A 17,059-nucleotide genomic window follows, 5' to 3' on the forward strand; every position below is an offset into this window, starting at 1 on the left:
TCCGGATTTATCCCATGCTTTTTCAGACCTAGAGAGTCCGGTTTTATCCCATGCTTTTTCAGTCACAGTCCAGCTGGCCTTGGTGAGCTCCCAATAGATCAGCCCCACTATCTCCATGGGTGGGTGCACCCCTTGTGGTCCTGACTTCTTTGCTCATGTTCTCCCTCCTTCTGCTCCTCATTGGGGCATTGGGAGCTCAGTCCGGTGCTCCAGTGTGGGTCTCTGTCTCTAGCTCCATCCATCGCCAGATGAAGGTTCTATGGTGATATGCAAGATATTCATCAGTATGGCTATAGGATAGGGTTATTTCAGGTTCCCTATCCTCAGCTGCCCCAGGAGCTAACTGGGGACATCGCCCTGGGCACCTGGGAGCCCCTCTAGGTTCAGCAATGTTTCTAAGGATGTTTACCCCTAAGCCATTGAGTTACAGCGATGAGCTTCCTGCTATTGCTGGTTTGGCCTCCCCTGCTGAGGGCTATATATACTTGTGAGAAAGTGGAATAAAAGGCTTGTCTGCAGAACCTGAAGTTGTGTTGCGTGTTAATCCCGACGTCCCTCACTCAGAAGAGCGACAGTTGCCGTGCTGGCGCGGCAAAGAAGGAGTGCAGAAGGGCAAGGCCCACCAGAGCTGTGGTCGCCACACTCAAACTGGCCAGAGATCCCTTCAAATATAATATAACTAATATGATACAATATCACTGAATAAACAAAACAGTTAAACGCCATAACAAAGTATTTTATTAACGATCTTCCAACTGCGCATGCCCACAATGTGAACAACATTTCCCAGAGGCATCCGGGCAGTGTCAGGCCGATTTGCGTGCTGGGAGAGAATTGGTGTGGCTGTAATAAAGAGTTGAAAATATATGTGGTCAGAGTGCATTGTATACAACTATAAAATTCTCAAAGAATAAAGAAAAATGCTCAAAAGAATAATAGGCTCATTTACAGCCTCACCAACCCAAGCACTACGGACTATATGTCCCAGAGGTCTGTGCGTAGTGCACACCATGCAAAGTTGCATTCTGGGAGGCGCAATTTTTAAAGAGGTTCTGTCCGGTCGCCATCAGGGTTCAGCTTAAGGCATGCTTCTGGGGCTGGTGCAAAGAATAGAAGAGAAAAGTGGTCTCTGGATAGAAAATTGTATTTTCCCCAGATTAAATCTGGAATGGTCTTCTGCAGAGACTCTAGGTAAAGGAGAAGATCTTGAAAGACAAAAACCAAGCAAGATGTAATCCTGGAGAGATAGAATACTTGAGTCTCTAACTCAAAAAAAGAAGAAGAAAAGGAAGTAAGGAGATATACAGAGAGAGAGACAGACAGAGAAGAAATGGAAGGAACGAGAAAATGGACTGGACTGGAGCAGCCTGGAGGGCTGAATCACAAACTGAATGATGAGACCCTACCGCATCCCAGGATGGACGTCTGCTCTGTGAATATCTGGTACACTCTGGCCTGTGGCTGTGTCTTGTTGCCTGATGAGAGCTCTCTCTGCGGAAAGATTGAGGTGAGGCTGTGGGAACATCTTTATAGTGAGCAACCATAAAGAGCAAGCACGTGTACTCTGGTGTGTCTCCTTAACTAGGAATTACTCTGTACCATGTCAACAGGTGTCAGCAGGTTGAGTTGGCTTCTTAAGTGAATGCAGGTGAGAGTTAGTTCTGTTATCTTTTACTCCTCTTTTTAAACAACTTTTTTTCCTTACTAAGAGTCTTATATGGGTAGAAACATTGCAATGATAGCCCAGAAAGCTCTTAAACATGCTGCCTTCCCATTTCCCCGATTTTCTGTTAATAAGACAAGCAGAAGGCACTTATTATAATCCAACCTTTTTTTCTCCTTGAGATATATATTTTTCTCCACTACCCTCCCTTCTTCTACTCTCCCCTTTAACCCTCTCCCATTGCCCCATGCTCCCCCAATTTACTCAAGAGATCTTGTCATTTTCTATTTCCCATGTAGATTAGATCCATTTGTGTCTCTCTTAGGGTCCTCATTGTTGTCTAGGTTCTCTGGGATTGTAATTGTGGGCTGGTTTTTCTTTGCTTTATGTCTAAAAGCCACTCATGAGTGAGTACATGTAATATTTGTCTTTCTGAGTCTGGGTTACCTCATTCAACATGTTTTCTAGATACGTCCATTTGCCTGCAAATTTCAAGATGTCATTTTTTTTTCGGCTGCGTAAAACTCCATTGCATAATCCTTACCCATTCTTCAGCTGAGGGACATTTAGGTTGTTTACAGGTTCTGGCTATGACAAACAATGCTGCTATGAACATAGTAGAGCACATGTCCTTGTGGCACGATTGAGCATCCTTTGGGTATACACCCAAATGTGGTATTGCTGGGTCTTGAGGTAGGTGGTTTCCCAATTTTCTGAGCAATCACCATACTGATATCCAAAAGGGCTGTATCAGTTTGCACTCCCACAAGCAATAGCGCAGAGTTCCCTTTACCCCACAACCTCTCCAGCATAAATTGTTTTCAGTGTTTTTGATTTTAGTCATTCTTACAGGTGGAAGATGGACTCTCAGAGTTGTTTTGATTTGCATTTCTCTGATGACTAAGGATATTGAACATTTCCTTAAATGTCTTTCAGCCATTTTAGATTCCTCTGTCGAGGGTTCTCTGGATAGGACTGTACCCCATTCTTTATTCGATAATTTGTTCTTTTGATGACCAGTTTCTTGAGTTCTTTGTATATTTTGGAGATCAGTCCTTTCTCTGTCTAATGTCAGGCTTGTGAAGATCTTTTCCCATTCTGTAGGCTGTCGTTTTTTCTTGTTGACTGTGTCCTTTGCTTTACAGACGCTTCTCAGTTTCAGAAGGTCCCATTTAATAATTGTTTCTCTCAGTGTCTATGCTACTGGGGTTATATTTAGGAAGTGATCTACTGTGCCAATGTGTATAAGTGTACTTTCCACTTTCTCTTCTAAGGGGTTCAGTGTGGTTGGACAAGCCAATCTTTTCAATAATATATTTGTTCCTTTACAATTTAACAAATATTGATAATATTCTCCCCATTTTCTTCTTATCCCCTCCTTTCCAACAAGTCCCCTCAGCTATTTTCATATCTTCTTTTGTTTGGTTTTGTGGCACTTTGTGGGGGAGGCACTCGCTACCTACAATTATGATTGCTAGCATGGGAAGGGGGTTATTTACTCTGCAAGGGCAATTTAGCACTGGCTAGGGAATATAACAGGAACTGAGTGATAATGATCCTGTCTTAAAATTCATGAGCTGAAGTTAGAGTTCTGAGAGTAAAAAGCACTTTCATGTACCACACTTGTGCACATAATGCACACACAAAGCTCACCACTTAACGTCATTTTCCATAGAGTTTATCTATCATTGCCTCTCCGTTCCAGGACACCATGGAACACTGTGCTGCCATAGCTCTTACATCCCTCCTGACTATGATGCTGATTTCGTTTTCAATCGTCTCCACACTTTCTGAGGTGAAGTATTTTGTTGGCTGCTCCTCTGCAGGAATTTTTCTGCTATTTCTCATGAATTCACTGGGACGATAGGGATGAGGGAGGGATTACCTACGCTGCCATATTTATCACAACACTATCTCAAAGTCCTCCCTGACTACTTGACAGCAATTTGAAGGACAGCCTGGAATACAGGAGACCCTTACCTCAAAAAAAGCTACAGAGAAACCCTGTCTCGAAAAAAAAAAAAAAGAATTACAGAATGTATCATGTTACTGTTCTCAACAGTGACAGCTAGCATACTAATTTGTACAGTGCAGTTTAACTATCCCTTTGTTTTTGTTTATCAAGACAACATTTCTCAGTGTTGCCTTAGCTGTCCTCAAACTCACTCTGTAGACCAGGCTGGCCTCGAACAAACAAAATCCACCTGCCTCTGCCTCCAGAGTGCTAACATTAAAGGCATGCACCACCACCACCCGGCTTAACTTTCCCATTGTTAAAAGACTTAAAAACAATCCTGTCTTGGAAAAAAAAAAAACAACAAAAAAAAAAGGTCACAAGAGAAAATTATACTATGTATATTATTACCTGTACATTTATATTAAATTGAAGCAAAAATACCTTGAAATAGAAGCAATCCACTTGGCTGGCTTGGTGATCCATGCCTTTAACCCCAGCACTTGGGAGGCAAGGCAGGTGGCTCTCTGAGAATCCAAGGCCTTTGTGGTCTACGAAAACAGTTCCAGGACAGCCAGGACTGTTACACAGAGAAACTCTGTCTCAAAAGAAAGGAGGGAGGAAGGGAAGGACGGAGGGACAGAGACACAGAAGGGGGAATAAATAAACCATGGTCCATGGTTTAGGGAGAAAGCCTAGTGTTCTGCTGAGTAGAGAATCATGGAGAGCCTTAAAACCTAGTCAGACACTCCAATGTGAGGCTGAAGATGCCCTCCTATAATTCTGGCAACCAGGAGACTGAGGCAGGAAGATTGAAATAAGGCTGAGCTTAGTGGTGTGTACCTTTAATCCCACCACTGGGGAAGGAGACAGATGAATTTTGTGAGTCTAAGGCTATCCTGGTCTACAGAGTGAGTTCCAGGACAGCCAGGGCTACACAGACAAACCCTGTCTGGGGGGAAAAAAAATCTCTGTTGAGGCTGGGAATTAGAAAGATCTGTTAAAAGTCTTGCTGCTTATGACTAGAACACAGGCTTGAGTCCCATTACCATGAACGCTCAAATCTGCCCATAACTTCAGTCCCAAACATGTTCAGGTACACATACATAGATGCCAGCAAAACACCCACAAAAAGTTGATATCAAAGCCCTAATTATCAAAATAAAATAAATAAAAGGAATTCCGTACACCACCACACCTACCACCCCCTACCTCCCCCATCCCTCACCATCCCTACTTCCCCCACCCCCATTCCCTCTACCTCCCCTATCCTCACCACCCCAACTTCTCCCACCTTACCCCACCCCCCCCATCGCCATTATTAGACCCAAGCACCTCTTTGTTAGGTTGCAAACACTCTTGAACTTGTTTTCGTGAATTGCATGCTGGGAATTACACGCGGGTTTCCAAGGATACACGCTAGCTTTTCCTAGAAGGTAGAGAGCAAACTGAAAAGAATATTTTCACATGCTATAATACCTGGTTACAGCGCAGCACATTTTCTGGGTGAACACCTACCTACAGAGGTTTATGGTGTAGTCGCCAACTTTAGAGATGAATTTATCTGGGTTCGGTGCTGAGCACGTGCGTTGTATAGGCTCTGCGCATGTGTCGTACATGCAGTGCGCATGCGTCGTACAGGCACAGTGCGTGGGTTTACATTCACTGCGCATGCACAGACCTGTCCCCACCGCAAACCTGATCCGTAATTATGACCTTTTTCTTTTATTGTCAAACTGAATAAGCACAGCTATTACTGGCTAGACCAGAGCTCAGAAGTTTGAAGTGGGTCTCACTGGGATAAGCTAAAATGTTAAGGCTGCCCTCTTAGAAACTCTGCAAGGTGTCTTACCCCCTACCTTGCCAACTTCTAGAAGTTCAGTGAGTTCAAGGCCAACCAGGTCTACAAGAGGTCGTTTCAGGACAGGCTCCAAAGCTACAGAGAAACCCTGTCTCAAGAAACAAAAAAAGAAAGAAAGAATGTGTTCATTTTTTTTTTTTATTTTTATGTTCGTTGGTGTTTTGCCTGTAAAACGTCTGTGTGAGGGCATCAGATACCCTGGAACTGGAGTCACAGACAACCCATGTGTTGCCATGTGGGTGCTGGGCATTGAACCAGGGTCCTCTAGAAGAGCAGTCAACACTCTTAACCAATGAGCCATCTCTCCAGCCCCCAGACAGGAAGATATGAACATTATTATTAAAAGTTTTTGTTATATGTATTTAGTTCAGTGTGTGTGTGTGTGTGTGTGTGTGTGTGTGTGTGTGTGTGTGTGTTGGCACAGGCATGATGCACATGTGGAGGACAGAGGGCAACTTGTAGGACTCAATTCACTGTTCCACCGTACGGGTCTCAAGGATGGAAGTCAGGTAGCCAGGCTTGGCAGTAAGTACCATTACCCACTGAACCATGCAGCCAGACCCCAAATACAGACATTTTTTAGTCACTCATCCTGTCTACCTCAGTCCCATACATTCAGACTCTCCTTCATGGTTTTAGGGTCCTAGCTGTCATATAATCTGTCCCTTCCTTACTAATCTGGTTTTTTTATAATTAAAAATGCCTTTGAGGTTTAAATTCCTTAGTGAGAAAAATACAAATCTGTGACCAACAGAAAAAAAAAAAACTGAGGACTCTAAGCAACTTATAAAGAATATCAGGCAAGGTCAGCTAGTACAACCCTAGTTCTGTAGTCCAGGTTGTGGGGGAAACTGGAGCAAGAAAATCACAAATTCAAGGACGGCCTGTACAACTTAAAAGAGATCCTATATCAAAAAGTGAAAAAAATGGGGGGCTAGGCTGGATGCTGAGGCTGGCTAGTCAAAATTACCGGTTATATTACCATCCGCAATCATTCCTTCATTTCCTATATATTTACATTCATGCTTGTGTTTCTGGAGTCTTAATTCCTTCTAATTAATTATAGAAATAAATTTAAAAAAAGACTATAAACCAGTGGTTCTCAACCTATGGATTGTGACCTCTTTGTTAAGCCTCTATTTCTAAAAATATTTACATTGCAATTCATAAAAGAAGCAAAATTACAATTATAAAGTAGCAACAAAAATAATTTTATGGTTGGCGGTCACCACAACATGAGGAACTGTATTAAAGGGTCACAGCACTAGGAAGGTTGAGAACCACTGCTCTAAATTGTAGTATATGAAAGAATCATGGGTCACTAGATGATTCGGCTAGTAAAGTCATTTGCTGCTATGCCTGATAACCCAAATTCTATCAGCTGGACCCACATGGTGGTAGCAAAGAAACAATTCTTGCAAATTCTCCAGTGACCGACCACCACATACCCACGTGCACGTTCACACATACACATAAAATAAATGATTTTTAAAACTGTTAAGTAGCTGGACAGTGGTGGAGCATGTCTTTAATCCCAGCATTCAGAAGGCAGAGGAAGGTAGATCTCTGTGAGTTCAAGGCCAGCCTGGTCTACAGAGTAACTTCCAGGACAGGGAAAAAAACTATTAAGTGCAAAATATCTTTTTCCTTTAAAGGAACCCAGGTCAATTAGAGGTCACAGTAAGGTGAGAGCTTGTGGTGAAAATAGCTGTACCATACCCATGAATTCTGTCTTACCTGGAGAACATCATATTTAACCTTATAGCACAAGAGACTTACTTCTTTCCCAGAACCAGATGGTAATCCCTGGCCTGACACCTTATAAATCAAAGCTAGAAATCACATGGCCTTGATCACATATGCAGGCTACAAATCAAACAGTAGTCTTGAGACATATAAATAAGAAGACAGTGATTTATAAAGTTTCCATCTGTTTTGTTTTGTTTTTGTTTTTCAAGACAGGGTTCTTCTGTAGCTTTGGAGCCTGTCATCGAACTAGCTTTTGTAGACCAGGCTGGCCTCGAATTCACAAAGATGTGCCTGCCTCCGCCTCCCGAGTGCTGGGATAAAGGCATGCACCACCACTACCCAGCAAGTTCCCATCTCTGAAATCAGACAGAACACACTATTGAAGCTCTTGCCAACGTTCTCCCAATGTAACATCTTCCCAGAGGAATTCACAAAACTAGATTCTTGACGCAGAGGTACATCTCCGGCTCCGGCTCTCTAATTTCCTCATGCACGTTGGGGGTGGGGGGGAGGGGGGGGTAGGAAGAATCTTTATCACCATAAATTTCTACACTGGTGTATTCAGAAATACAACGCATGTAGCCCAGCCTCCACAACTCCACTCCTGCAGTTGAGTCGCTGGACTCTTTATGGAATAAGTACCCCCACCTAGAGTGAAAGAGATGAAATGTTACCCGTGGATCAAAGCCTGGTAGACATGGTTCACCCAGACAAGTGCCTAAAAGGACCTCGTCTCGGGCTCAGTTTGCATTATCATCTTACTCATGCCCGCCAGGCTAATTTACGTGACAGGATTAGCGAGACTGAGTGGGGACTGCGTGAATGCACGTCCGCTGAAGCAGAGTGTATCAGAAGGCAGAGTAGGAGCAAAGCATTGTCTCCAGTCTGAGGTGGTGAGATGATCAATTTCAGACGCTGGTCTAGTTCGGCTCTCACGGCCCGCTCCTGGCTGAGGTCCACACCCACAGCTTGATACCTGCAACTTTAAGCACTTTTTGTGTTCTATTAGCCAAGTTTTTCAAGAAGTGCTACAGGCTTGTGTGCCATACTCTCGGAGGTGACCCTGAGTCCTTTGGGAGCAATGGAGAAGGGTAGTCAGACATGATCTCAAAGGAGAGTAACGACATATATACATGTATAACAAAATCTAAACTGGAAGTGCACGTGGCAGAATTTTTGTCGAGTAGATGGCTGTTTCTTGGCAGTTCGGCCAATGTCATCTTAAAAGTCCTATTGAAATTTGAACGCATTTCAAGTTAATTCTGTGTGAGGGTAGGAAAGGCTTCTACTCAGCCTGGGGGAAAAAAAGTGCACACCACAACTAGCAAATTATCAGTCCCCTCTCCTGGGTGGAGTGTCAGTAAAGTCCACTTTTAGGTGTTTAAATGGGGAGGAAGGACTCCTGAGTTTGTCAACATGTGGGCCTTGGGTCCCTGCTTGGTTTGTTCTGGGCACACTGCAGACATACTTTGCTAGCTTGCTGGGTCAGTGTTGGCAACCACCAAATTTCTTTGCAACAGTTCCTCCCAGGCAGTTTTTCCAGATGCGTTGTTCCATTAAGCTTGGCAAATTAGTCTGGGACCATAAGCTTGCCAAACTAGTCTGGGACCGGTCATCTCAGAAATGACTATTTTCCTTTCTGTGTTCATCAACTCCTGCTTTTCAATAAACCTCTTCATCAGTTGTTCTTTTTCCTCTGGTTTCTATGAGGAGAGCTCTGGGAGCATGCAGAGTGTAAACATACCTTGGAGGGGTAGGAAGGGAGGGGACTGCAGGACTATGTCTGCACTGAGGGCAGCATGTTTGGCTGTCTAATCTGCTAATCGGTTTTCCACTCACTCTACCTTGACTCTCTGTAAGATCCTGGCGGTGCACCACAGCCACAGCTGGGGGCCCAGATAGCTTCTAGGACCTATAGGATTTGGTCTTGGTTTTTAACTTCTGTCTCCCATGAAGTCTCCTGATATAAGGGGCTACTCCTACTGTTGTAAGCTTCAGCTCCCATCCATAAAAGTTCTATATCTGAATCGGGGAGCAGCTCATCCTTTAAGTCTGACTGTATAGAAAAAGTCTCCTTTATAATTTCTCTGAAATCATGGAAGGACTCTCCCTCTTCAGGGAAGTGTCTGGCTGGTTTTAGGGCCTGGTGCCATAACTGTAATCTTGGACGAGGGGAGTGCCTGGCATTTCCCTCAATGGCACATCAAAAAGGGGATCTTCCCAGCCACCCAGCTGGCCAAAGTCTTGTGAGCAACCCCATGTAGTTGTTGAGTCTGGCAGAGCTGGCTGGCCTGCTTAGGTGGGTGAGCATTGTGTCCAGATAGATGCCACTGGAAAGGCAGGAGAAAGTGGTCTTTCTACTGCCTTGGAGCCGTGTGGTGCTGGCAGTTGGAGCTGGTAAGGAGGTGGCATCACAGGCAAAATTTCACCCTCTGAGGAAGCTGATAGGGGTGTTGCTTTGATGTCTTCAAGCTTAAAAATCTTTGCAGCCAATGTGGTCTGGGCTGGTAGTGAAGCCATAGCAGAGGGTCTCAGGGAAAGAAACACCATGGGACATGGTCTGAGTGACCAGGTAGTCCCATACAGATCCCTCCAACTCTATTAATCAGGTTCAAATCCAGAGTACCTTCAGGGGGCCAGAGCCAACATCAACAGAAGGCCAATCAATTTCACAGAGTCTTTTATTTGAAGAATTTTATCTTTTTCCCATAGTCAGCAGTAAATCCTCTTTTAAAATTGTTTAGCATGGTTTGTTGGACTGTGCAGGTCTCGCACTGGGACTGTAGAGACCCCGTGATGATAAGAGTTTCCCCAACCAGGGGTTTGTGGTAAGTAGGGTGGGGTGGTGAGGACGAGCTTCTCTCTCAAACGGGGATCCCTCTGGCCAACCCCCTCGCAGCAACCTAAGAGGTCGTACCTAGGGTCACATGGATGTCTTCTTGTTTATTCACCTCTATTCAGGTGAAATGACCTTAGTGGAACTGCAGGTTGGCATTTAATCTGATCCCGTAGCCACAGGGCCGTAGGACCATTACAAGCATTCACATATTCGTTCAGTAGTTTTACATTCCCATTTTAAAGCCCTAGTCCATTTTTCTGGGAACCAATCTACCGTTCCCTTGGAGACTAATGCCACTTTGGTATCTCATCGAGGCTTTACATACAGTTTTCCACAGGGTAACCAAACCTGTGTTGGCTCCTGTCACCTACCTCTCTAAGGATCCTTACCAGGACATCCAGCCTAGTTCCATCTTCCACTCCAGTCCTGAATCTCACAGTCCCCTTGTCCACTGGTCAGGAGTCCTGTCAGGGGCTCACATGTCCCAGTTTCAGAGGTCTTCAATGGGCAGAGAGGCTGGGAAGTGGCAGCCTCTCTTGACCAACTGGAGACCTTCAGAAGTGCCATGGATATCTATGGAATTAGCACTGCCACACCAATGAGAGTGGAAGAGAGGAGATGTCACTGGCAGACCTGTAACATGAGGGGGTCGGCTTGTTGGGGTTTCTGTCCCGCCTGGCACCCCACAGCCGGCAAGCCCCAAAGAAAATCATGCAGAGATCTCCATAAGTCATAAAAACTGATTGGCCCATTAGCTCAAGCTACTTATTAGCGCTTGTAGCTTATATTAACTCATAATTCTTATCTATGTTAGCCACGTGGCTTGGTACCTTTCTCAGCCGGGCAGATTATATCTTGCTTCTCGGTGGTCCGGGCAGGAATGGGGGAAGAAATTCCTTCTTCCCAGAATCCTCCTGTTCTCCCTGCCCTGCCTCTACTTCCTGTCTGGTTTTCCCACCTATGCTTCCTGCCTGGCCAATCAGTGCTTATTTAAAATATGATTGACAGAATACAGACAATTCTCCCGACCACAGACCAAAGCCAGGATGTCTCCTGAAAGGCTCCAATCCCAGATCCAGTCTGCATTCTCCTTTTATACTCAAAACCACAAGGGTGGGGCGGCCAAGCAAGAGAGATTTTATAGAAGCATATGAGGCAGTCCCCAGGTGGTTAAGGGCAATAGCCCTTGTTTCAGGTATCTCTCCAGGTCATTCTGTTCCTGGTAGCAGGTGAAGTCATGCTTGGCAAATAGGTGGTCCAAGCAGTGCGTTAAGTAAATCGCTAAATAAGTCAGTGTCTGACAACTGTTGTTTTCTACCCTGTTCTACTTCAATGCACACTCGTCTGAAGGGCCCCAGTGCCCACACATTTAGCTGTAACACTCAAGGTGGCATCATGGCTGGCAGCAACTCTGAGCCTATGGACTAGTGGGAGATCTCTTTGGAGATACTAGGTACATTGTCTTTTGAATGGCTGTGGGTGCTGTACTATATGTTCTTGAACAAAGCTTCCTTCACCATTCAACTCTGTGACCACCAACCTCAGAGCAATGGTGCCCGGCAGGACATGGAAATAATAATCCTGTCATTTAATGCCACGGGGTGTTGCTCAGTGAGTGGTATCGCATGTGTGTAGTGTGCACGATTACTTCATCCCTACTACAAAAAGAAAGAGGGACTTTTTCTTGGTTGGATCCTTAGAGGTGGGAAGATCAATCCTACATCTAAATCTTTTGAGTGGGAAGATGAATCTTAAATCCAGACCACACCTTTTGCCGGCAACCTACATAAAGGACATGGAAGAAGAAAGTTTCGGCTCTTTGTCTGCTTTCCTTGCTCTCCCTGTCAAGTTCATTCTTTCACTGGTCCTAGAGACTATTTCTTGGGGATTCCAAAATATACTGAAGACCAGCTGAGGCATCCAGCCTTGTGGTCTGAACAACTACTATATTCTTGAACTTTCCACTAATAGACAGCCATTGTTGGACTAGCTGAACCACAGCCTGGAATCTATGCTAATAAATACTAATGTGTGTGCATGTGTGATTTTATATGTATAAATATATATTCTATATTTAATATATAGAATTATATATATATATATATATTCTATCAGTTCTATTACTCTAGAGAACTCTATTGAAGTAAGGTCACCTGTGGTCCAGGCATGCCTGATGCCCTCAGAGGTCAGAAAAATGCACTGAACCCAGGGACTAGAGTTAGACAGTTGTAAGCTGCCATGTGGGTGCTGGGGATCAAACCTCACTCCTCTGCAAGAGGAACATGTGTTCTTACCTATCCATCTCTCCACACCCTGAAACCTACTTTTAAGCTCCACAAAGGCCCTAATGTCTCATCTATATCCTCTTCTTTCCCCCAGCCAGCTGAAAAAGAAGCAGCTCAAAATAGAAGTCTCCAAATGTTAAGGTAAGTTACCATTTGTTATTAGAGATCTCATTTCTATGAGGAAAACCTGTTTCCTTTCTCCCTTAATTGCAGTTAGCCCTGTAATTGCTCCCCCAAAGATGTGTTGGGGTCACACAGCATGCTCTCCACTGACCAGCCTTCCCCCAGTGCTATGTCCAGACTCATGTGGAGAACTGTCCAAGTCCTCCCTCAGGCTCTGCTTGTCTAAGAATCCAGTGGCACAGGAAAAGGCCTCCTCAACATTAATTTTAGCACTAGTTCCTACATGAAGGTGAATTTGTGATTTTTTTTTGTAACTTAAAAGTTGTTGGTTTCTTATGTGTATATGTCTGTCTGTGTGTTTAAGCCACATGTCTGCATGGTTTCACAGAGACCAGAAGAGAGATTGATCCCCAAGAGGCAAACACACAGGTAGTTGTGAGCCATCTGACATGGGTGCCTGGAATCCGATCTGGATCCTCCAAAAGAGACAGAAATACTCTTAAACACTGAGCCATCTCTCCAGCCTGTAATTACTTTTTTTTAATGTAACTTTTTTTAAATCTTTTTTTAAAAAAAGATTTATTTATTTATTAAGTATACAGTGTTCTGCCTTTATACATTCCTGCAGGCCAGAAGAGGGCACCAGATCTTATTACAGATGGTTGTGAGCCACCATGTGGTTGCTGGGAATTGAACTCAGGACCTTTGGAAGAGCAGGCAGTGCTCTTAACCACCGAGCCATCTCTTCAGCCCTGTAATTACTTTTTTAAAATAGCATTAGTACTGGAGGCTGGAGAGATGGCTCAGTAGTTAACAGTACTGGTTGCCCTCCAGACAGCCTGTGTTTAATTCCCAGCACCGGCACGGCAGCTCATCACTGCCTGTAACTGCAGCTCCAGGAATTTCAACACCTTCATATAGGCACACATGAAGAAAAAAATACCAATGCACAAAAAATAAAAATAAAATGTATTGTCATTAGTACTTAAAAAAATTAACTGGGGGCTGGAGAGATGGCTCAGAGGTTAAGAGCACTGGCTGCTCTTTCAGAGGTCCTGAGTTCAATTCCCAGCAACCATATCGTGGCTCACAACCATCTATGAGATCTGGTGCCCTCTTCTGAGCAGGCAGGCATACATGCAGGCAGAACATTTTATACCTAATAAATAAATAAATAAATTTTTTAAATTCTGCTTTAAAAGAAATTAACTGAGCTAGGAATATAGGTCAGATATTTATCTCAAACTCAGAAAGTTCTAGTATCAGTGTCCAGAATTGAGAAGGAAAAGTTGGCAAATGTGTTCTATTGCTGAGGAGAGACACCATGACCAAGGTAACACAAAGAAGAAAACATTTAATTAGGGGCTTCCTTACAGTTTCAGAGGGTTGATGCATCATCACCATGGCAGGGAACGTGATGACAAGCAAGCAGGCATGGTGCTGGAGTAACAGCTGAGAGTTGTGTTATATCCTGATCCACAGACAGCGGGCAGAGGCTGAGGCTGAGACACACCTCCTCCAACAGGGGCACACTGTCTAAGGCTTCCCTAACTATGCCACTCCCTGGCATCTAAGCATGCAGGTATTCCAAGTCAGAGTTGTCGCTGTCATTCAATCGCCGCACTGGTAATTCCAGAGCCCCAGAAGGAGAGCGGGGAAGAGCAAGAGTTCAAGTTAGCCAAGCAGTGGTGGCAAGTGAGTTCCAGTACTGCACAAAGCTACACAGAGAAAACCTGTCTGGTGGGCGGGGCGGTTCAAGATCACTCAGGAGGCAGAAGCAGGTAGATCTCTGACGGATCTTTGAATTCGAGACCAGTCGGATCTACACAGTGAGTTCCAGGACATTGAGGGCTAGGCAGAGAGACTGTAATCTAGGCTACATAGAAACCTTGTACCAAAAAAAGAAGACAAAATCCTGTGGTGGTGGTGGTGGTCGTGGTCGTGGTGGTGGTGGTGGTGGGTGGTGGTGGCGCACGCCTTTAATCCCAGAACTGGGGAGGCAGAGGCAAGTGGATCTCTGTGAGTTCGAGGCCTGGTCTACAGAGCAAGTTCCAAGACAGCCAAGACTATTATAGAGCGAAACCCTGTCTCAGAATTTTTTTAAATTTATTTATTATGTATACAATATTCTGTCTGTATGCCTGAAGGCCGGAAGAGGGCGCCAGACTTCTTTACAGATGGTTGTGAGCCACCATGTGGTTGCTGGGAATTGAACTCAGGACCTTTGGAAGAGCAGGCAATGCTCTTAACCACTGAGCCATCTCTCCAGCCCTCTCAGAATTTTTTTTAAAAAAAAAGGCAAAAATGTATGTAGTATTGTTCTGGAGAGATGACTCAGCAGTTCAGAGCACTGGCTGCTCTTTCAACAAAGACCTGAGTTCAATTCCCAGCAGCAGCATGGTGGCTCACAACCATCTGTAATAAGATCTGGTTCCCAGATCTGGTTCTGGCCTGCAGGCAGAACACTATACAATAAATAATATATCTTTAAAAAATTATGTAGTATTAAACAATGTTTCGAAATTTGTATAGATTCTGGAGTGACTAAATCAAGTTGACCCACAATCCATCCCTCCCCTTACTCATGGTCGTATTTGTGAGGACAATAAACTCTTCACTCAGCAGTTTTCAAGTAGGCTAGACTCAGCTTTTCATGAGCATCTCCAATTTCCGTAATTGACTTCCGAATGAACTCCTTCTCGCTAACTGAAGCTGCGCAGGTCCTCCCCACTCTCCCAGGCCCCAGTGACCACAGTTCTACTCTCGGTTGTCCAAACTTCATTACAATCAACCTGCTATTGCTAGAAGGTAATATTTGCATTTCTGGGACTTATTTGCCTATTTTAATTTTCTTCTTATTTTTAGGGTTTTTTTTATGTGTATGGATGTTTGCATCCTGTATGTCTGTTCATCTTGTTTGTCCTTGATGCCCATGGAGGAGAACAGAAGAGGGTGTTGGATCTCCTGGAACTAGAGGTACAAACAGGTTTGTTTGGTGGTTGTTGTTGTTGTTGTTTGTTTTGTTTATTTTTCTTTAATCCTGGGGGCGGGATAATATGTTTGCATGAGTACAGTGTCCTGGAAAATCCAGAAGAGAGCATCAGCTTTACTTCCCACCCCAACCCCGACCTCTCCACTGCATTTCCAGGAGGGTAGTAAGCAGAATGGGTGCTGGCAATGGACCTCTGGCTGCTCTACAAGAGCCATGGGCACTTTTTGATTTTTATGAGTGTGAGTGTTTGGTCAAAATGTATGTATTTGCACCAATTCCATGTCTGGTGCCTGAGGAGGTCAGAAGTCATTGCTGGAGTCGTGAGCTGCTGTGTGGGTGCTAGGAATTGAACCCAGGTCCCCTATAATAGCAGCAAGTGCTCTTAACCACTGAGCCCCGATATATTATATTTAACCTTTAGTCCTAGTACCTGGAGGGCAGAGGTAGATGGATCCCTGTCAGGCCAGCATGGTCTACATACTGAATTCCAGACCAAGTCAGCACAACATAGTCAGACTTCATCTTTTTTTTTTTTTTTAAACAGCCAGCCACTGTCTCCTCCTGTTTTTTAATATTTATTTATTTATTTATTATGAATACAATGTTCTGTCTGTATGCCTGCAGGCCAGAAGAGGGCACCAGACCCCATTACAGATGGCTGTGAGCCACCATGTGGTTGCTGGGAATTGAACTCAGGACCTTTGGAAGAGCAGGCAATGCTCTTAACCACTGAGCCATCTCTCCAGCCCCAGACTTCATCTTTAAGAAAAGAAAAAATAGAAAGATCTGTGCGTGTTAAAATATACATAAAGAAAAAGGCCTCTAAACTGTTTCTTTTTCTCAGTAAATACTAATTATACATAATAATGGTTTTTGCTGATGTTGTCCTACCTATATGTAATGTACTTTGGTCATATTCACTGTGCTGAATAGTTAGTTGTATGTTAACTTGACACAGGCTAATGTCATCTGGGAGAAGAGAGCCTTGATTAAGAAAATGCCTCTAAACCGGGCTGTGGTGGTGAATTCCTTTAATCCCAGCACTCTGGGAAGCTAAAGGTATATGGAACTCTGTGAATTTGAATCTGTTCTTGGCAGTTCCAGGACTACCAAGGCTACAAAGATAAACCCTGTCTCAAAAAAAAAAAAAAAAGAAGAAGAAGAAGAAGATCAGATCAGGTGCTGATCTCTCTAACCTTGCAGTGGTGGCACACGCCTTTAATCCCAGTACTCTGGAGATAAAAGCAAGCAAATCTCTGTGCAAGTTCCAGAACAGTCAAGGTTAGTTTCACAAAGAAACCCTGTCTCCAAGAAAGAAAGAAAAAAGAAAAACAAAAACTTCCTATCCCTAGATTAAGACTACAGGCAAGATTGTAGACCTTTTTTTTTTTTTTAAATAATGATTGATGGGAGAGGAGCCAGACCATTGTGAGTGGTGCCATCTCTGGGCTCCCAAAAGAGAATGCTGAATAAACCCTGTTGAGCTCGCCAGTAAGCACCACCCTTCTATGGCCTCTGAATCAGCTCTTCCAAGCCTCCAGGTTCCTGCCCTTTTTGTGTTCCTGTCCTGACTTCCTTCTAGGATGAGCAACA

General features: G+C 44.1%; 1 long non-coding RNA gene across 1 annotated transcript; it reads left to right on the top strand.

The window, feature by feature from the left end:
• The first annotated feature begins 3,366 nt into the window (after positions 1-3,366).
• On the top strand, positions 3,367-15,418 carry LOC121449436. The gene is made up of 3 exons (XR_005974527.1): positions 3,367-3,458; positions 12,446-12,492; positions 15,340-15,418. It is a non-coding gene; the product is annotated as an uncharacterized LOC121449436 (long non-coding RNA).
• The last annotated feature ends 1,641 nt before the right edge of the window (positions 15,419-17,059 follow it).

The sequence above is a fragment of the Microtus oregoni genome, unplaced genomic scaffold (assembly GCF_018167655.1).
Source record: "Microtus oregoni isolate MIOR12 unplaced genomic scaffold, Mior012 000006F_ref0000085, whole genome shotgun sequence".
Classification (NCBI taxonomy): Eukaryota; Metazoa; Chordata; class Mammalia; order Rodentia; family Cricetidae; genus Microtus; species Microtus oregoni.